Source organism: Hemitrygon akajei, chromosome 3, assembly GCF_048418815.1.
Source record: "Hemitrygon akajei chromosome 3, sHemAka1.3, whole genome shotgun sequence".
NCBI classification, from domain to species: domain Eukaryota; kingdom Metazoa; phylum Chordata; class Chondrichthyes; order Myliobatiformes; family Dasyatidae; genus Hemitrygon; species Hemitrygon akajei.
In genome coordinates, this window is record NC_133126.1 from 186580735 (window position 1) to 186603326 (window position 22592).

At 42.3% G+C, this 22592-nt stretch overlaps 1 long non-coding RNA gene across 10 annotated transcripts in view; it reads left to right on the top strand.

The window, feature by feature from the left end:
• The window catches only part of LOC140725735 (uncharacterized), a 90091-nt gene that overhangs the window by 40776 nt on the left and 26723 nt on the right, over positions 1–22592 (top strand). For 9 of the 10 annotated variants that reach the window (XR_012098442.1, XR_012098446.1, XR_012098448.1 and 6 more), the window contains one exon: positions 15212–16857. This is a non-coding gene — a long non-coding RNA (uncharacterized lncRNA). Of the gene's footprint in view, positions 1–15211; positions 16858–22592 lie in introns of those variants that run through there. The other variant, XR_012098445.1, reaches the window with a different exon arrangement.

Below are 22592 nucleotides of genomic sequence, written 5' to 3' on the forward strand. Positions count from 1 at the left end.
ATGTTGGGAAAGGAAGTAAGCTGTTCTTGAACCTGATGTGGTGGGACTTCAGGCTTCTGTACCTCCTGCCCAATAGATGGTAGCTGCAAGAAGATAGCATGGCCCAGGAGGTGGGGAGGGATTTGCCTGTATTGGGCCGAGTCCAGTACTCACGGAAATTTATGCTTTCGAACTACCATATCAGACCATGATGGGACCTTTCAGGATACTTTCAACAATACATCTTTAGGAGTTTGTTAGAGCATCTGGTGACAAGCTGAACCTCCTTAACACCTAAGAAAGTAAAGATACTTGCACACCTTATGATTGCATCTGTGTGCTGGGCCTAGGAATAATCATCTGACATGTTAACACCCACGAATTAACAGAAGGTAACCAAAGTATACCTTCTAATTCAGTACCCACCAACATAAGTGTATAGAAACAGTTTCTGCAGTTACTGGTTGAGAATTTACTTAGCAGTAATTAATAAATATGAGTAGCAAGTAGTTTCTTTGCTTGATTCTGAGACTGCACTGAAAGAGCTGAACTTCAAAGCTCAAAGTAAATTTATCATCAAAGTACATATATGTCACCATATACAACCCAAAGTTTCATTTTTTACAGGCATTCACAGTAAATGCAAAGAAACAAAAAATATATATAATTGATAAGAATTTGGTCGGATCTGTATGTCTGGTCATTTTAAGAAGCCTCATCCCCTACACTTCTCTCTTCCAATTAATAATTGTTAAAAGGCATTTTTGTTAATCAAATAGATTTCTGTACAAACCAAAAATCAATTGCAATTCATTTTAGTTTTACTGGGTCAGGATTGGTAATGAGAACTCAACTCTTAGGAGTTTAATCATCTTGAGCAAACACATCCAATCCATCACCTCCATCCACAACTGCGCTTACAGCCCAGTTCATCATGCCCTCTCTCCGTTAACTCTGACAACTCTCTCCGCTGCCTTGGGAGAGCAACTACACGTAACATTATCCAAGGCCCTTCTCACTGCGGTCATTCTCTCTTCTTCCCCTCCCATCGGGCAGAAGTTACAAAACCTTAAGAGCACAGACTACCAAGCTCAGTTTCTATTCCACTGCTATCAGGCTCTTGAATGGACCTCTCCTATGCTAAAAGATGAATACTGAACTCTTAACCGCTTAATCTATGTACCTCAGTGTGGCCTTATTTGTCTACCAGACTGCACTTTAACTGCAAAACTATATTCTGCATTCAGTTTTCTTTTTACAACCTTGATTTATTTATGTAAGATAAATGCCTGGATAGCATGGAGAACAAAACCTTTTAACTGTATCTTGGTACATGTAACAATTATAGATTAGTACCAATTTTCCATCCTCCAACCTCTGCCACATTCCCATTTTCCAGCCGTGTCATGCATATAATATTCCAGCAAAGTCAAAACCCCCAGGGAAAGAAAAAGCCAATAAAGGAAATTAAATCTCTAGAAATTCCTTACTGAATCTCTTAGGTGATCGACATCAGTCCAAGAAATTACATGCATCAGTGGCAAAAAAACATTTAATAAAGGTTGGTTAATAAATGCAGAAGATCTGATGGTGATTGAGCTTTTTGCAAAAATAATAACAGTTGAAACTCTGTTTAGGCTCTATAGACTGGGAAGTTGAGGAAGACTGAAGAAATACTTTGATGGTATTAATTGGTTCTCTGTGTGTAGTTGTAGTTGCAAACACGTGAGCTTCTGTTAACTTTGAAGAACCTGCTTCCAAGATAACCATACTCTATTTAATCTATCATTTTCAATGTATGATTGATACAAATTCATTACTAACCTCAGCTTAGTAATGAGCTAAGATTGTTAGAGTCATAAAGAGAGCTTCATACACATTGACTGCCATAAATCATATTGAGTACAGGAGTTCGGATATTATGTTGAAGTTGTGTCAGATGTTGGTGAGGCCTAACTTGTGCAGTTCTGGGCACCAACCTACAGGAAAGTCACGGGAAGGATATTGATAAGGTTGAAAGAGTGCTGGGGTGTTGCTGGTACTTGAGGATCTGAGTCATAGGGAAAGATTGAATAGGTTAGGACTTTATTCCCTAGAACGTAGGGGAATGTGGGAGATTTGATAAAGGTGCAGTATATAAAATACGAGTGGTATCGATAAGGTAAATACAAGTAGGGTTTTTCCCATTGGGATTGGGTGAGACTACAACTGGAGGTAAATGGGTTAGAGGAGAAAGGTGAAATGTTTAAGGGGAGTATAAGGGGTAACTTCTTCACTCAGGGTGGTGAGAGTGTGGAACAAGCTGCCAGTGGAAGTGGTGGATGAGGGTTTGATTTCAAAATTTAAGAGAAATTTGAGTAGCTACATGGATGAGAGGGGGCATTGAGGCTACGGACCAGATGCAGGTCAATAGGATTAGGGAGAATAATTGTTTGGCACAGAATTGATGTGCCAAAGGGCCTTTTTCTGTGCTGTAATATTCTATGACTTTAACCAGTGGAAGGCAGGTTTATGAGGGAAGAGGATAATTGTAGCTACAACATGTACCACTACTTAATTACACTTGTGAAGAATTGCAAGAGACATTAGGCCCCTTGAGCTTTGCTTGAAAAAATTGGGAAATGAGAAAACAACTTCTCCAAATTTCCTAAAATTAGAAACTGTATTTTTTCAAATTTGTCTTGAGCTTGGTTTGTGTGTTGGTGGAGAGTAAATGATGTAACTGATTGCACCAAAACAGTGGTGTCTGCTTGACGGATCTAGTAGCCTTTTTCTTGACTCTCTTAAAGGAGAAAATATTGTACATTTGCGATGCCTTTCATTTTCATAGGATTTTCCCAAGCATCCTATAACCAACTAAGCATATTAGTAATTTTGTTGGTGTTATGCTTTTGGAAACATTGCGGCCAGTTTACAGATAGAAAGCTGCTCCAAACAGCAAGGTGATAATAATCTGCATTAAGTGATGATAGTTGAAGGTCAAATATTAGCTTGGAGACTGCTAAGTTGTCCTAAGTTTTAACATAACAGAAAGTGCTGCATGAACCCAGCAGATAAGGCAGCATCTATACAGAGGAATAAACAGTCAGTATTTTTGGGCTGAGACTCTTCATCAGGATTGGAAAGAGAGGGGGGAAATGGTGGAATAAGAAGGTGGGGGAGGGGCGGGAGTGCAAGCTGGCAAGTGATAGGTGAAGCCAGGTGAGGGGGAAGGTAATTGGCTGGGACAGTGGTGATGAAGTAAGAAGCTGGCAGGGGATAGGTGGAAAAGGTAAAGGGCTGAAGAGGAAGGCATCTGATAAAGACAGTGGACTATGGGAGAAAGGAAAGGAGGAGGAGCACCAGAGGGAAGTGATGGGCAGGTGAACAAGAAGGGTAAGAGGAGAGCCAGAATGGGGAATGCGAAAAGATAGAAGGGGGAGGGGGGAGAAATTATCTGAAATCAATGTTTACACTGACAGGTCACAGGCTACGCAGACAGTACATGAATTCACAAACGAGAAAATCTGCTGGAAATCCAAGCAACACACACGAAATGCTGGAGGAACTCAGCAGGCCAGATAATATCTATGGAGAAGAGCACAGTTGGCGTTTCAGGCCGAGACCCTTCTGCAGGACTAACACAAAACACCCAAAATGTCGACTGTTCACTCTTTTCCATAGATGCTGCCTGGCCTGCTGAGTTGCTGCGGCATTTTGTCTCGGAATATGAAGTGTTGCTCCTCCACCCTGAGAGTGGTCTCGTCATAGTGAGAAACCAGGAGGTGAATTCTTTTTTTGGATTATTCCCATGGAATCTATTCAATCCACCCATCGGGTAGTTGGAGCATTTGTTTAAAAACTTATCCCTCCCTTCCACCCACTTTCTGTCTGCACCACCTCAGATTTCAAAAAAAAATTTTGTCATGTCTAAGCTAGCATGAAGGAACTACCTAGATAAAGCTTCAGTTGATTTAATGTAATCTCAGCTTTGGCCTGCTTCCTATCATATAATCTTGAATCTTCTTTATCAACGAGGATTCTCTGTGACTCATTCAATACGTCTTCAACTTGCCTTGGAAAATGTTATGCTGGAAATTATAAATAAATGCAGATGGTTGTTATTATCAATGTTGATGTTGGTTCTGATATACCCGATCATGTGAAGGTAAAATCGTGAATGGTGATGGAATAAGAACGTTGGTTATAGTGGCAGTAGTGGTATATCAGTGGGGTAGGTAGCTATAAGGATGGTGTTAGTGAAGGTGGTGTTTCCAATGATGGTGGTGGTATTAATGTTCATGATGTTTAGAGTAACGATAGCTCCAGATTCCTATTCATTTATTTATCATTTGTACATCAAAACACACAGTGAAATAATCAGAGTCAGGTTTAATATTCTGGCATATGTTGTGAAATTTGTTGTTTCGTGGCTGCAGTACATTGCAATACATAATAATAGGTAATAATAAAACACTATAAATTACAATAAGAAATATACATATATATAATAATTAGTGCAAAAAGAGAACAAAGAAAAAAATTGAAATAGTGTTCACAGATTCATTGTCCATTGAGAAATCTGATGCAGAGAGTAAGAAGCTGTTCTTAAAACATTGAGTGTTTGTTGTCAGGCTCCTGTACCTCTTCCTTGGTGGTAGCAGTGAGAGAAGGGCATGTCCTGGGTGATGGGGGTTCTTAATGTTGGATACTGCCTTTTTGGAGGTGTCCTCAATGATGGGGAGGTTAGTGCCTACGATGAAGCTGACTGAGTTTGAAAGTTTCTACACCCTTTCTGATCGTGTGCAATGGCCCCTCCATACCAAATGGTGATGCAACCAGTTAGAACGCTCTCCATGGTACATCTCTAGTGTTACGTACCCCATAACTGGGTGTCTTACCAGCAAAGATAGAAGTGTCCGTTGGAGTCTGGTGATACTATTTTCAACAATATTTATTAGCAAAAATATACAAAATAATATCAATGCGAATATACAGAGAATATACATTAGCAGTACTAAACCTAAAAGTGCGGGTATAATAATAATCACTAATGAAACAAGCTCTATCGTTGTCTAGGGGATAATGAATTGTCAGATGGAAATATAAAGTTCAGTTCAGTTCATGCAGGCTGCGGTAGTTGTTGGTCGATGTGTTGCAATTGTTGGAGAGAGAGAGAGAGAAAACGTGTGAACAGTAACAGCTATTATCTTGCCAACCTTCCTTTATGATTTTGATCCGTCGATGCGTTGTTGTTCTGGCCATTCACGTATGACCCCTCCGTCCTTTAGCTAGACTGTTCTTCCGTGGTGGACTCGTCACCCAGGCAAGGGTGGACACACACACAAGCCCCCACTGGTCTCGCTACAAAACACTGTGAGTTAAAATTTACCGACCCTTCGTTCGGTCTCTGATCTCCCACCCTGTCTCGTGGGGGTTCTGATGCTCACTAGCGTTTCTCCTGGTGTGTCTGAGGGGTGTTACCCCAGACCTCACTTTTATCCCCACTCACGGGGTCTCAGGTGTCAATAAGGTTGGGATGATGCAACCCATCAAACCAGCCCACTCTGGTTGCCCCCTGAGGGGTTTCAATGAATAGAACAGTACCAAGTAAACAATCCTTCTCCAAAAAGACAATAGCAGTAATCAACGGTTCCATTCCTCTTTTGTTAGTAGGAGCTGTTCCACCATGGGGTACCTTTTGGCTGTGTCTCTCTCTCATTAACTTTCATGAGCTGTTATCAATAACAACTGCCCTGGCAGCTTTCCTTTGTCTCTCTTACTTCCTTGATAACAGCATCGAAATAGTAGTGATTTGCGATTCTCCAAAAGGGGGGGGGGGGGGGCATGGGCGACTCTGCACCCTTCTGCCCATCAGAGTTGTTCATCCTTCGTAACACTAGAAATTTGATAGAGTCTTTGGTGACACACCAATCTCCCTCAAACTCCTAATGAAATATATCGGCTGCCATGCTTTCTTTGTAATTGCATCAATATGTTGGGCCCAGGATAGATCTTCAGAGATGTTGACACCCAGGAACTGCTCACCCCTTCCACTGCTGACCCCTCGATGAAGACTAATATATGTTTCCTGTATTTCCCCTTCCTGAAGAATCAGAATCAGATTTAATATCATATGTTGTGAAATATGTTGTCTTTGCAGCAGCAGTACCATGCTATACGTAATAATAGAATCAGATGGCAGAGGGGAAGAAGCTATTCCTGAATCGTTGAGTATATGCCTTTGGGCTTCTGTACCTCCTTCTGGATGGTAGCAATGAGAACAAGGCACATCCTGGGTGATGGGAGTCCTTAATGATGAATGCCACTTTTTTGAGGCATCTCTCCTTGAAGATGTCCTGGGTACTATGGAGGCTGGTGCCCATGATGGAGCTGACTAAGTTTACAACTCTCTGCAGCTTATTTTGATCCTGAGCAGTAGCCCCCACTCCCATACCAGATGATGATGCAGCCAGTCAGAATGCTCTGTACATCTGTAGAAATTTGTGAGTGTCTTTGCCGACATACCAAATTTCCTCAAACTCTGAATGAAATATAACTGCTATCAAGCCTTCTTTGTATCTGTATCGATATGTTGGGCCCAGGATAGATCCTCAGAGATATTGACACCCAGGAACTTGAAATTGCTCACTCTGATCCCTCTATGAGGACTGGTGTGTGTTCTCTCGTCTTACCTTTTCTGAAGTCCACAATCAGCTCTTTGGTCTTACTGAGTGCAAGGTGGTTGTTGTGACACCACTCAACTAGCTGTACGCCCTCTTGTCACCATCTAAAATTCCGCAAGCAGTAGTTCTGTCATCAGCAAATTTACAGAATGGCATTTGAGCTGTGCCTAGCCACACAGTCATGGGTGTTGAGAGTCCACAATTAATCTCTTGGTCTTACTTACGTAGAGTGCAAGGTTATTACAGCAACATCACTCAACCAGCTGACCTATCTCACTCCTGTACCCCTCCTCATCAACATCTGAAATTCTGCCATCAATAATTCTGTCACTGGCAAATTTACCAATGCCGTTTGAGCTGTGTCTAGCCACACAGTCGTGGTTATAGGGAGGGTAGAACAGTGGGCTAAGCACACATCCTTGAGGTGTACCAGGATTGATTATCAACAAGGAGGAGATGTTATTTCCTATCCACACTCACTGTGGTCTCCCGCTGAGGAAGTCAAGGATCCAGTTGCATAGGGAGGTACTGAAGCCCAGAGTGTGGAGCTTGTTGATTAGGACTATGGCTGTTGAATGCTGAGCTGTAATCAATAAACAGAAGCCCGACATAAGTATTGCTATTGTCCAGGTGAATCTAGGCCATGTGGCAGTTGCATTCGCTAGACCTATTGAGGCAATAGGTAAATTGCAGCTGGTCCAGGTCCTTGCTTAGGCAGGAGTTGCTTGTGGCCATGACCAATCTCTCAAAACACTTCATCCCAGTAAATGTGAGAAATTACGTCGTTTATGTTAACAAGCAACACACGGAAGGATGTGCTGGGGGCAGCCGGCTAGTGTCGCCACACATTCTGGCTCCAATATATCATGTTCCCCAAAACAAAAAAAGACAACAACAGCAAAAGAAGACCCTGTCCCACCCTCCCAGCCACTCAACTCCCTCACACAAACTTACAGATAGGACAGGGCACCTCCAGACTTCCAGTCCTTGGCCCTGGACTCCCCGACTCACAGACATCTGCTCTCAAACTCCAGTCCCTGGTCTGGACTCGTAGGTTCATCTTGCAGTATTATAATTAGAATCAGAGGTTAACTTTTTTAAAAATTAATTTGTGGGATGTGGGTGTATGTAACTTGCAAGACTTATTGACCATTACTCATTGTTCCTGAGATGGTGGTGAGCAGCATTTTAAAACTGTGCAGCCTTTTAAAGGTGATTTCCAATAGCATTGCGAAAAACAAGACTCTTTACACCATGGCATGCTGAGGTTGTTCATTATTCTTTTCGTGTGTTTAAAAATGCACTAATAGACTAATAAAATCACTTGCATGCCATGCTGTAAACACAAAACATTTCTCTCAGAAGTATATTAAGAGCCATAGTTTGGTTGGTTCTAATGGAAAATTTAACAATACAGTTACTATATCAAAACACATAAATGAGCTACCTCGGAAATTCTCATACATTTAAAATGATATTACCTAATAAAGTGCCCGCTGGGTGTATTTCTGTACACACTGCTGCTGTAAACTATCCACTTCAAAGTTTGACGTGTTGTGTGATCAGAGATGCTCTTCTGGACACTATTGTTGTAATGCATGGCTATTTGAGTTACTGTTGCCTTTCTGTCAGCTTGAACCAGCCTGGCCATTCACCTCAGATCTCTCTCGTCGTTGTTGTTCCCCTCTGTGCTTTATGGCGCATTGGGCGGCATCCTTTGCCATTTCTTAGCATTTCTCTGTGGGTTTTTTTTATGAAGCTGAGTTGCTAGCTTGACAGTCAATCCAGCACGGATAGAAAGTTTGCAAGGAGCCTCCCAGATACAAATCCGGGATCACTAGCCTTGAAGTTTGGTGCAGATGCCATTACACCACTGGCCGGATAATCATCTCTCATTAACAAGACTTTGTTGCCCACAGAACTGCCGCTCACTGGATGATTTTTTTTTTGTTTTTCACACCATTGTCTGTAAACTCTAGAGATTGTTGTGCATGAAAGTCCCAGGAGATCAACAGGTTCTGAGATATTCAAATAACTCTGTCTGGCACTAATGATCATTCCACAGTCAAAATCACTTAGGTCATATTTCTTCCCCATTCTGATGTTTCATCTGAACAACAACTGAATCTCTTGACCATGTCTGCATGTTTTTATGCATTGAGTTGCTGTCACATGATTAGTTGATTAGATATTTGCATTAATAAGCAGGCGTACAGCTGTATGTAGTAAAATGGCCACCGAGTACATATCACCTTTGAGGGAAGATATTGATAAACAACAAATCTAAAGGCCAGGAGCTCTGAAAGTGAAGCACTATCTCACTGCTGCATATGAGGGCTTGCAAGTATTCCCAGCATCTGGGAAGGATCATAAACTTCTGAGCACCACGGTATGCATGCTGTCACTGAGCCAATGATAACTACTCTGTGCGCTAGAGAGGTCTACTTAACACTGTTAGTTAACTGTAACTGCAGGTAATGCATAGTTCATTTCCCCTGTGTCGGTTTGACACTTTAAATTATGACTGCTATCATTCAATCTGCACAGGAAAAGCTTGGTATGAAATACACACTTACAATTTAATAAAAGCAACCGTATGCTGGTTTGCACAGATTGTTGGTGCTGTTTCATTGAAAGACCACAAAACCACATTGTTTCCTGTTGCTGGTTAGAACAAGATAGTGTGTCATCAATCTTAAGAAACAAGACCTTTTTAAAAAGATTTTATTTAGAGATACAGCGTGTTAATAAGCCCTTCTGCCCAACAACCCCAGTTACACCCATGCGACCAATTAACCAACTAACCTCTCCGGATAGGCGGAAACTGGAGCCACCCGGAGGAAATTCACAGTGTCATGGGGAGAATGTACAAACTCCTTACAGACGATGGCAGGAATTGAACCCAGGTTGCTGTCATGCTGCAGATCTTTGCAGGAAATTGTGCAAAGAAGTTTAAACTGCAGAAGGAAGTGTCCCATAGCTGTCCAAGTTTGAGCAACAAAGAAGGTAAGGAGAAAACAAGCTTTACAAATTAGTATTATTAGGCAGATGTACAGTGAAATGCATAGTTTAGTATCCAGTCAAATCAGTGAGGACTACATCTCTTGGCCAAAATAGCATGCCCACAACATACTAACTCTAATCGTGCATCTTCCTGGAATGTGGGAGGAAACTGGAGCAGTCAGAGGAAATCCATGCCATCACAAAACTCCTTACAGGCAGCAGTGGGAATCGAACCCCAACCAGTGATCGCTGGTGCTGTAATAGTGTTATGCTAACTGCTGTGTTACAGTGCTGTCCATTAAACTAGAATATTTTAAGCCACCTTTTAGCTTTTCATTGGATAAAATTACTTAAAAGAGCCCCTTTTAATTTATAGTTCCTCATTGTTTTTCTTTTTAGATGCTATATTAATTTGCAGGATTTGGGTATTGCTGATCCTTCCTTACCCTTGGTAAAGTGACAGTGAACTGCCTTATTGACAACTCAGTGCACCAGTTAGCTACTTCAGAATGTAAATTAGCTAGAACAAGTAAGGATAACAAGAACACAGGAACACAAAAACACAAGAAATTGAGAGCAGTATTAGACCATTCAGCTCCCCAAAACTGCCCAACCAGTTCTGTACCTCGTCCCACTCTGCTACTTGTAAAAACACCATCCCCTTCTCTTAATTCCTCCTCCTCCGCCACATCTGCTCTCAAGATGAGCCTTTTCATTCTAGAATGAAGGAGATCTCCTCCTTTTTCAAAGAAAGGGTCTTCCCTTCCTCCACCATCAACGCTGCCCTCAACCACATCTCTTCTATTTCATGCACATCTGCTCTCATCCCAACACCCTACCAGGAATAGGGTTCCTCTTGTCCTCACCTACCACCCCACCAGCCTCCGCGTCCAACGCATAATTCTCTGAAACATCTGTGACCTCCAACAGGATCCCACCACCAAGCATATCTTTCCTTCATCCCCAATTTCTACTTTCTGCAGGGATCACTCACTAGGCAACTCCCTTGTCCATTCATCCTTCCCACTGATCTCCCTCCTGGCACTTACTTTTGCAAGCGGAACAAGTGCTACACCTGCCCCTATACCTCCCCCCTCACTACCATTCAGGGCCCTAAACTGTCCTTCTTGGTGAGGCGACACTTCACCTGTGAGTCTGTTGGGGTCATATACTGTGTTTGGTGTTCCTGGGTGTGGCCTCCCATATATCAGTGAGACCCGACGTAGATTGGGAGACCACCAAGCATCTGCGTTCCATCTGCCAGAAAAAGCAGGATCTCCCAATGGCCACCCATTTTAATTCCACTTCCCATTCCCATTCCGATATGTCCATCCATGGCCTCCTCCACTGTCATGATGAGGCCGCACTTAGGTTGGAGAAACAACACCTTATATTCTGTTTGGGTAGCCTCCAACCTGATAGCATGAACATCGATTTCTCAAACCTGCGGTAATGCCTCCCACCCCCACTTCACCATTTCCCTCCCTCACCTTACCTCCTTGCTCACCCATTGCCACCCTCTGGCGCTCCTCCCCCTCCCCTTTTTTCTTTGTTCCATGGCCTTCTGTCTCTTTCACCAATCAACTTCCCAGCTCTTTACTTCATCCAAGTTTCGCCTATCACCTGGTGTTTTTCTCTCTCCTCCCCCCACCTTTCAAATGTACTCCTCAGCTCTTCTTCTCCAGCCCTGCCGAAGGTTCTTGGCCCAAAACATCGACTGTACTCTTTTCCATAGATGCTGCCTGGCCTGCTGATTTCCTCCAGCATTTTGTGTGTGTTGCTCAGTTGATAACACCATGGCTGCTCTGCCACAGGCCTCAACTCTTCTTCTATGCCTGTTCTACGTTGCTCTCAGTTCTTTTAAAAAGTTAGTTACTTCCACTTTAAGCAGTGATCTTTAATTAGTAATAAAGCTTAATAATTATAAACAATAAAACATTTTGTAACAACCCTGTCATTCCAGAAATAACCCTAGTGGATCTCCACTGGACTGTCAACAAAACTTCTTAAATAAAGGGATGAAACCTGTACACAATACTCCAGGTGCAGCCTTAACTACACCTTTTTCAATTACAGAATATGTATATATTTCCAGACTCTGTCCTCCTTGCAATAAAGGCCAATGTACCATTTTCCTTTCTTAGAGGTTTGTGCAGATTCAGCATGTTATGTAAAATTTTGACAAACTTCAGTAGATACACAGTGGAGAGTATCCTGTCTGGTTGCCTCGCTACCTGGTATGAAAATACCAACATCTAAGAATAGATAGTAATGAATACAGTTCAGTCTGTCACAGGAAATACCCTCCCCATCATTCAGAACATATACAAGGAGTGCTGCCACAAGAAATCAGTATCCATCATCAAGGGCTCCCACCATGCTCTCTTTTTGCTGTTGCCACTGGGATGGAGGTACAGGAGCCTTAGGTCCCAGACCACCACGTTCAGGAAAAATTATTACCCTTCAGCTATTAGGCTGCTGAATCAGTATGCATGACTTCACTCACAACAGCTCTGAACACATTTCACAACCTTTTCGACCCACTTTCAAGGACTCTACAGCTCATGTTCTTAGTTTTATTTATTTATTTGCTTCTTGTTTGTTTGCTTATTTATTTATTTTTGTTTTTGTATTTGCGCAGTTTACATATTTTTGTGTATTGGTTGTGATGCACCATCAATAACTCACGCCGAGACTTAGGAAGTGAGATATCGGCTTTTATTGACTGAAGAACAACACTACATCCTGGGGAAAATGAGGGAGAGCAGCAGGCCACAGTCGCCTTTATACAGGGGTCTGTGGGAGGAGCCACAGGGGCAGTCAGCAGGGTCTTGGGAGGAGCCACAGGAGCAGTCAGACAGGTATATCTAGTTCACCACAGGTTGCTTGTAACTTTTCATTGATTCTGTTGCATTTCTTTGTTCTACAGTGAATGCCTGCAAGAAAATTAAACAGACTTTGATAATAAATTTGAACTTTGAAGTTTAACGACTTGCTGCACTTGCTAACTATTTGGAAGGTATTCTGAGGGACCAGATTTATAAGTATTTGGATAGACGTGGGCTGATTAAGGAGAGTCAGCATGGCTTCACGCAAGGAAGGTCATGTCCAACTAACCTTATAGAGTTTTTTCAGGAAGTTACCAGGAAGTGGAAGAAGGCTAGACAGTGCATGCTGTCCGCGTGGACTTTACTAAGGCATTTGACAAGTCCCACATGGGAGGCTAGATAGATACTTTATTCATCCCCATGGGGAAATTCAACTTTTTTTTCCAATGTCCCATACACTTGTTGTAGCAAGACATTGGCTTTGTGGAAAGAAGCCAGAGAGTGGTAGTGGATGTTTGCCTCTCTGACTGGAAGCCTATTACTAGTGGTGTGCTGGGTCCTTTGTTATTTGTCATCTATATCAATGATCTGGATGATAATGTGGTTACCTGAATCAGCAAATTTGCAAACGACACCAAGAGTGGGGATGTAATAGACAGTGAGGAAGACTATTATGGCTTGCAGAGGGATCTGCATCAGCTGGAAAAACAGGCCAAAAGATGGCAGATGGAATTTAATGCAGACAAGTGCAAGGTCTTGCACTTTGGTAGGATCAACCAGGGTAGCTCTTACCAGTGAATGGTAGGGCACTGAGGAGTGTGGTTGAACAAAGGGATCTGGGAATACTGGTACATACTTCATTGAAAGTGGCACCATAGGTAGGTAGGGTCATAAAGAAAGCTTTTGGCACATTGACCTTCATAAATCAATGTATTGAGTACAGAAGATGGGATGTTATGTTGAAGTTGTATAAGACATTAGTGAGGCCTAATTTGGAGTACTGTGTGCAGTTTTGGTCACCTACCTGCAGGAGAGATGTAAATAAGTTTGATAAATAAGATGTAAAGAGTGCAGAAAAAATTTAGAAGGATGTTGCCAAATCTGGAGGACCTGAGTTATAAGGAAAAATTGAATAGGTTAGGACTGTTTTCTTTAGAACATAGATGACTGAGAGGAGATTTAATAGAGGTATATAAAATTTTGAGGGGTATAGAGTAAATGCACTCAGGCTTTTTCCGCTGAGGTTAGGTGGGACTATAACAAGAGGTCATGGCTTAAGGGTGAAAGGTGAGACACTTAAGGGGGACATGAAGGGAATCTTCTTCACTCAGAGGGTCATGAGAGTGTGGAATGAGCTACCAACACAAGTGGTGCTTGCAAGATCAATTTCATGTTTAAGAGAAGTTATAACAAGAGGTCATGGCTTAAGGGTGAAAGATGAGACGTTTAAGGGGGCCATGAAGGGAATCTTCTTCACTCAGAGGGTCATGAGAGTGTGGAATGAGCTACCAACACAAGTGGTGCTTGCAAGATCAATTTCAGTGTTTAAGAGAAGTTTAGATAGGTACATGGATAGTAGGGATATGGAAGACTATGGTCAGGGTGCAGTCGATGGGAGTAGGCAGTTTAAATTGTTTTTGTCATGGACTAAATAGACCAAAGGGCCTGTTTCTGTGCTGTACTTCTCTATGACTATTTGTGTTTCATGCACAGGAAGCTGTGGTTGACTTTGTACTCCACTCGTTTACAGTCACGCTCCATTTAGATAATTTCTCTTTGAATGCGTCCTACTGCAGTGCATGGCCTCACACTTCCCCAGATTAAACTTCATGTGCCAAGGTTTTGTCCACTCCCTCAAAGTAAGCTGTTACAGAGTCCAAATATCCTCAATGAGGCATGACCTCCCGTCAATTTTCTTTGTTTTGCAATCTTGGATACCACACTGTGCTCTTCCTCGAAGTCATTAATGTAGTCAATTAATAATTGAGAGCTGAGAACTGATCACTGGGCCCTCCACTAGTTACATCCTTCTGGCTATTTCTTCAGATTTGTCTTCTATGATACAACTGATCTTCCACCCACATTAGCTCTATACTGTATGCTCTTATGCAAGTATTCTACCTCTATAGATTCTCGAGTATTAACTCTGCTTGTTTTCCCATGAAGAACTCAAGCGAATTTGTCAAACAGGATTTTCCTTTCATTAAAAATAATTTTATCTTGGCTTGGTTGCACTAGACTAGAAGACAAAGGAGCTTATTCAACCCATTGAGTCTACCTCACCATTTCATCATAGGTGAAAGTGAAGTTTTGATAAATGATTAATCATTTCTTCTTCTTGCTGCAGCAGCTTGCCACCAACAGATGTTGAGGTGTTGGGTAGCACAGTAGCTTAGTGGTAAATGCAATGCTCTACAGCACCCGCTGTAAGATTGGGTCCAATTCCTGTCTGTAAGAAATTTGTCCATATTCCACATGACCATGTGGATTTCCTTCAGGTGCTCCAGTTTCCTCCCACATACCAAAGATTAGGGTTAGGGTTAGTGAGTTATAGACATGCTATGTTGGTGCTAGAAACATGGTGGCACTTGTGGGCTGACCCAGCACATCCTTGGCCTGTGTTGGTCATTGATGTAAAACAATGCATTTCACTATGTTTCAATGTACGTGTGACAAATAAAGCTAATCTTTATCTTTTAAACACTAACCTAATTTCATTCTCTGTTCCTTCTTCAGCTTGAACATTTATGGTTTGCAACCCGTTGGTAACCTCTTAGAACTCAGCTTTACTATCAACACAGGAATCTTGAGCAACACACACAAAATGCTGGAGGAACTCAACAACTCAGGCAGCAACTGTGGAGGAGAATAAGTAGTCAACATCCTGATGAAGGTTGTCGGTCCAAAACATTGACTGTTCATTCCTCTGTATAGATCTTGTGTGGGATACAGGTGACTTGACTCCCTTTAAACCCCATATTTTTTCCAGTATGTTATCCCTCATAATAGAGATTTCTCTAAGTTCTTTGTTGTTTGAAACTAGCACAGCTGCTATCCTAGAGATACTGGCAGCATCGCCCTGCTGTTAAGACTGGTGTAGAAGTATTGGTGTAAATTATCTGCCATTTTCTTGATTCCCGTTATTAATTCCATTGTCTCACCATCTAGGGGGTTCGACATATACCTTAGCTATCCTTTTTTTATATATGTTTGGTCTAGTAATTTAACCACTTGCTGCAGTTTTTGTCTAGCATAAAGTGGAGCCTTTTCCAACCCTATAATTTATATTCTTGTAATTAGTATTTTACTATGTATAATTAACAGAACAAAACAAGAGCCCCATTTCTGTGCAACCCCCTCCTCATTCCACTGATCTTGCGGAGTTTTACTGTGGCAAATATATCATTGGCTCTATCGGAATAAATGCTGGGATATTGGAATCTGTAACATGAAAATCCCAACAATTATAATAATTGGTCACCTATTTCATTTTGTAGCTGTTTCACTGGAAGTGTTGAAAGGGGACCAGCAAAAATGAATGTGACTTTAAACTTTCAGTATTATAGTTACATATTTAAACATTTATACAAGTTATCCAAAATGCTTAGGTTAGAGAGTTTCAGATTTTGGACTATATGATGAGATAGCTTAGGATCACCATCATTTCCAACTTTGGATTTATATGCTGCTGGTAAGCAGTCTTTGTCCTACACTTCTTCATCACACATATGTACTGATGCAGCCGTTTATCGTGATAGATTTTCATCATCAACAGTAGTAGCAAACTCATCAATGAATTTCTGCTGCTTTGTGATCAACTGATGCTTTAACATCATAAATCTTTAAAATTTAATTCCACGCCTTTTCTTAAATTTCTGCAACTAGCCTACTGAATATTCACAATTATCTTCGATTTTCAGTTTGTCGTGATAGATCTTTGCTTGTTTTATGATCAGCATGCTGTTAAGTGGCATATGTTCACTCCGACGCTGATGAATCCACTGTTTCAACTCCCAATCGAGATCTTCATTTTTCACTTTCTGCAGTGTTTTTCCATTTTTCGTTAACTGTTGTTCATTACAAATGTGAGGTCACTTCTCAGAACCATCTATGCTGAGCAGAGACTTGCGTATCACCTGGGAACCTTGCCAATGCCTTGTGGAATTTTCCAATTGTGATATCATGTCAGCACTCAAAAAAAAATTTGGATTTTGGAGGTTTGGGATTTTAGAATTTCAGATAAGAGGTACTCAACCTGTACTAATTTATCTAGGTTTCGTTAACTACATTTGCGTTTAGATCTGCTTTTATGTACTTTTGAAGTATTTGCAAAACTCAACCTAATCAAAGTTCAAATTAAATTTATTATCAAAGTAAATTTATGTCACCATATACTATCCTGAGATTTATTTTCTTGTGGGCATCCACAGTGGGTACAAAGAAGCACAATGGAATCATTGAGAAACTACACACAACTAATGTGCAAAGGAAGACAAATTGTGCAAATACAAAAAATAAATATAGTAGTAAATAAATAAAGAGGCGGTAAATAATGTTGAAAACGTGAGTTCTAGAGTCATTGAAAATGAATCCATAGGTTGCAGAGTCAGTTCTGAGTTGAAGTTAGTAAAGTTATCCACGCTCGCTCGAGCCTGTTGGTCGAAAGGTAATAACTGTTCCTGAACATGGTGATGTGGGACCTAAGGCTCCTTTACCTCCTTCTTGACGGTAGCAGTGAGAAGTGAACAAGACCTGGATGGTGAGGGTCCTTGATGATGGATTCTCCTTTCCATCTTTATCCTCTCATCATGAAACATGCCTACTTCCACTCCAGAAACTTGCTCCTTCATCTCAGCATCAGCTGATTCACTGTATAAACCATCACTCATTCTTTTGCAAACTTCTATCTTGATAGTTCTAATGCTTTTGTGATTAGTCCCCAATTCTGCATGCCCATTAAACCTTGGCTCATCTAGAAACGTAGCCTTTCAGCCCACAATATTGTGCCGACCATGTAACCTACTCTAGAAACTGACTAGAATTTTCCTACTGCGTAGCCCTCTAATTTTCTAAGCTCCGTGTACCTATCTAAGAGTCTCTTAAAAGACCCTATCATACCTGCCTCTACCACCATCGCTGGCAGTACATTCCACACACTCACCACTCTCTGTGTGAAAAACTTAGTTCTGACATCCCCCTTGTACCTACTGCCAAGCACCTTAAAACTATGTTCCCTCGTGTTAGCCATTTCAGCCCTGGAAAAGAGCCTCTGGCTATCCACACGATCAATGCCCCTCATCATCTTATACACCTCTATCAGCACACCTCTCATTCTCTATCGCTCCATAGAGAAAAGGTCAAGTTCACTCAGCCTATTCTCACAAGACATGTTCTCCAATTCAGGCAACATCCTTGTAAATCTCCTCTGCACTCACTCTATAGTATCCACATCCTTCCTATAGTGAGGTGATCAGACTGAACACAATACTCCAAGTGAGGTCTGACCAAGGTCTTATATAGCTGTAACGTTACCTCACATATCTTGAACTCAATTCCATGGTTGATGAAGGCCATCACACCATAAGCCTTCTTAACAACACTGTCAACCTGCGCAGCAGCTTCGAGTGTCCAATGGACATCGACCCGAAGATCTCACTGATCCTCCACACTGCCAAGAGTCTTAACTTTAATATTATATTCTGTCTTCAAATTTGACCTACCGAAATGAACCACTTCACACTTACCTGGGTTGAACTCCATCTGCCACTTCTCAGTCCAGTTCTGCATCCTTTCGATGCCACGCTGTAACCTCTGACCACCCTCCAGACTATCCACAACACCCCCAACTCTTGTGTCATCAGCAAACTTACTAACCCACCCTTCTATTTCCTCATCTAGGTCATTTATAAAAATCACAAAGAGGAGGAGACCCAGAACAGATCCCTGCGGACCCCACTGGTCACCATCCTCCATGCAGAATACGAACCATCTACAGCCACTCTTTGCCTTCTGTGGGCAAGCTAATTCTTGATTCTCAAAGCAAGGTCTCCTTGGATCCCATGCCTCATTACTTTCGGAATGAGGAACCTTATCAAATGCCGTACTGAAATCCATATACACTGCATCCACTGCTCTTCCTTCATCAATTTAAAACTTCCCTGTTCACATTCTATCCCACTCACCCATCATTCTCGTCCTCACCGATGTGCATAGCTGCAGGTCCCCAGTGTGTTTTTTTATTTTAATTGCTCACTCTTGCAATTTGTCTCTCACTGTCTCTGGAGCTTCCTGGCCACTGATTTGCCCTAGTCAGAGATCTTGTGCTGTACTCCCCTCCCTCTGCACAATATCTGATTGATGTTCACTTCCCGCTGTCCGTACATTCTCCCCTTGACCATCTGGGTTTCCTTTGGGTGCTCCCGTTCCCTCCCACATACCAAAAATGTGTGGGTTAGTGTGAGTAAGTTGTGGACATGTTCTGGTGGCGCCAGAAGCATGGCGACATTTTTCAGCTGTTCCCTAGCACATCCTTGGCCTGTGTTGGCCATTGATGCATTTTATTGTATATTTTGATGTACGTATGACAAATAAAGCTAAGCTTTATCACAATTGACCTTCACTATGACCATTAGATCATAAGACACTGTTGCCGGATTAGGCCATTTGGCGACAAGCTCCCACTACCTAAAAGTGCTCCTCAAATAGCCTCTGACAACCAAGTCCAACTCCTGGCCTTCTTGTGTGGCTTAGCCTCTAAGCCTGGCAGAACTGTTTCTACTGACAGGAGAAGGGGCAAAGGCAGGTCCTGGCACCTTAAAACCAGCACTTCGGGTAGATGGAGTTCGTCAGCCTGGGAAGGCAGTCCATCTAAGAGAGGGAAAACTGATTTCAAACCTCCGCTGCCTTGCGGCCATACCCACTCATGGGAAAGGCTTCGGGAGTAAACCCTGAGGACAAATCTGGAGCTGGAGTCCCTAAGGCAGTCCGACGTTGTCTTCCGCCTCCTCTGGCAACTCCTGTGACGACACTGGTGCCAAGCTGTATCGGCCCTTGCCCTTCCCTCGGACAACATCAGTGGTGTGGAGAGGGAGACTTGCTGCATGGGCAACAGCCGGTCTTCCATACAACCTTGCCCAGGCCTGCGCCCTGGAGAGGACACTTTCCAGGCGCAGATCCATGGTCTCGCGAGACTAACGGATGCCATCAACAGGCTCAGAGCTAATAAACGCTCCTCATATGAAAAGCCTTTCTCAGATAGATCCCGGAATCATTTCCATGAACCTCCTTTGAACCCTTTCCAATGTCAGCACATCCTTTCTCAGATTAGATTAGATTCAACTTTATTGTCATTGTGCCGAGTACAGATACAAAGAAAATGAAATGCAGTTAGCATCTAACCAGAAATACAAAGAATAGTGTTATTTACAAAATAACTGCGAATAAAAATTAAGTGCTACAGCACACAAGTATAAAAGTACTGAGACAGTACAATATGGTGCAATACTGCTTAGTGCTGTGATGTGAGGTTCAGCAGGGTCACAGCCTCAGGGAAGAAGCTCTTCCTGAGTCTGCTGGAGCGGGAGCGGAGGCTCCTGCAGTGCCTACCAAATGGTAGGAGAGTAAAAAGATCACGGTTAGGGTGAGATGCATCCTTGATAATGCTTTTCACCCTGCCCAGGCAGCGTTTATGGTAGATGTTCTCAGCGGTACCTGATAAACCGCTGGGCAGTTTTCACCACCCGCTGGAGTGCTTTGCGGTCTGATATGGGACAATTGCCATACCACACTGAGATGCAGTTGGTGAGTATGCTCTCAATGGTAAGTGGTAAAAGTCCGTCAGTATCCTGGGACAGAGGTGAGCTTTCTTGATACTCCGCAGGAATTAAAGGTGCTGTTGTGCCTTTTTGATCAGGATGGAGGAGTTCAGGGACCAGGTGAGATCCTCGGAAATGTGGACACCAAGGAGTTTGAAGCTTGATACATGCTCCACTACCGCTCCATTGATGTAAATTGGGACGTGAGTGTGGCTCCTAGCATGCCTGAAGTCCACAATGATCTCCTTGGTCTTCTGGGTGTTAAGGGCCAGGTTGTTGTCGGCACACCACGTAACCAGGTGCTGGACCTCGTCCCTGTAGGCTGTCTCGTCATCCCCTCTGATCAGGCCAACCACCATGGTGTTATCTGCGAACTTGATTATGGAGTTAGAACCATGTACAGGAATGCAGTCATAGGTGAAAAGGGAGTACAGAAGAGGGCTCAGCACACAGCCTTGAGGCATGAGATAAGGGGCCCTTATCCCCATGTTCTGGAATTTCCTCTGAAAACCTTGCACCTCAAAGTTCAAAGTAAATTTTATTATCAAAGTACATATATGTACCACAAACAACCCTGAGATACATTTTTTCTGCAGGTATACTCAGCAAGTCTATAGAATATTAACTGTAACAGGATCAGTGAAAGATTGGAGTACTGTGCTCAGTTCTGGTTACCTCACTATAGGAAAGATGTGGAGACCATAGAAAGGATGCAGAGGAGATTAACAAGGATGTTGCCTGAATTGGGGAGCATGCCTTATGAGAATAGGTTGAATGAATTTGGCCTTTTTTTCCTTGGAGCGATGGAGGATGAGAGGTGACCTGATAGAGGCGTATAAGATGATGAGAGGCATTGATCATGTGGATAGTCGGAGGCTTTTTCCCAGGGCTGAAATAGCTAGCATGAGAGGGCACAGTTTTAACATGCTTGGAAGCAGGTACAGAGGAGATATCAGGGGTAAGTTTTTACGCAGAGAGTGGTGAATGCGTAGAATGGGCTGCCGGCGGTGGTGGTGGAGGCGGATATGATCCAATATGATTGGTACAGTTTTTTAAGAGACTCCTGGACAATTATGTGGAGCTCAGAAAAATAGAGAGCTATGGGTAACCCTAGGTAATTTCTCAGATAAGGACATGTTCGGGACAGCTTTATGGGCTGATGGGCCTGTATTGTACTGTAGGTTTTCTATGTTTCTATGTTCTATCAACCAGAAGACAAACTGTGTAAATGCTAATATAAGTAAATAGCAATAAAACACAAAACATAAAATAACAAGATAAAAAGTCCTCACTGAACACATTTAACATTTCTCTTAAAATCTCTTCAAGCAAACTTAGAATTTCTTACTTTGACTCTGAATTCCTTGTTTTTAGAAATAGCATCCCTAAAGAGTTAAGGCTACCTCTGTACCTTAAATAGATGATGGACCTTTCAAGAAAGACAGAACAGTTTGGGCAGGTTCTATTATGGTAGCCAATTTTCTCTACAAGACATGTTAGTGAAGGTGAATATGAGTCACAAAGGGAGGTTTACTTGAAAAATAAACTATGGTTTACCATTGAACTCTGTGAACTCATTCAACTGACAGACTGTCATAAAACTGCATTAAGATTTGTTCTGTATATTTATTTTCCAAACTTCAGCCAATTACTTAAGCAACACATTTACACATAGCGGCCACTTTATTAAGCACACCTGTACACCTGCTTAGCCTTCATCAGCCTTCCTGATAACTTCCTCGAAAAACTCTATAAGATTGGTTAAGCATGACTTAACATACACAAAGCCATGTTGAGTATCCATAATCAGGCCCTGTCTATCCAAATACTTGTATATCTGGTCCCTCAGAATGCCTTCCAATAGCTTTCCCACTACTGATGTCAGGCTCACCAGCCTATAATTTCCCAGCTCATTCTTAGAGCCTTTCTTAAACAATGGAACAACATTAGCTACCCTCCAATCCTCCACTGCCTCATCCACGGCTAGGAATGTTTTAAATATCTCTGCTAGAGCCCTGCAATTTCTGCACTAGCATCCTACAGAGTCTGAGGGATCACATTGTCAGGCGCTGGTGATTTATTCATCCTAATTTGCCTCGAGGCAGCAAACACCTCCTTTTCTGGTATCTGTCCATGAGTTTGCTGCTGCATTGCCTCACACGTGTAGACTCTGTGTCTATCTCCCAAATAAGTACAGATGCAAAAAATTCCATTGAAAATCTCCCCCATCTCTTTTGGCCCCACCTGTAGATCATCATTCTGATCTTCCAGAGTCCCACTTTTGTCCTTTGCTATCCTTTTGC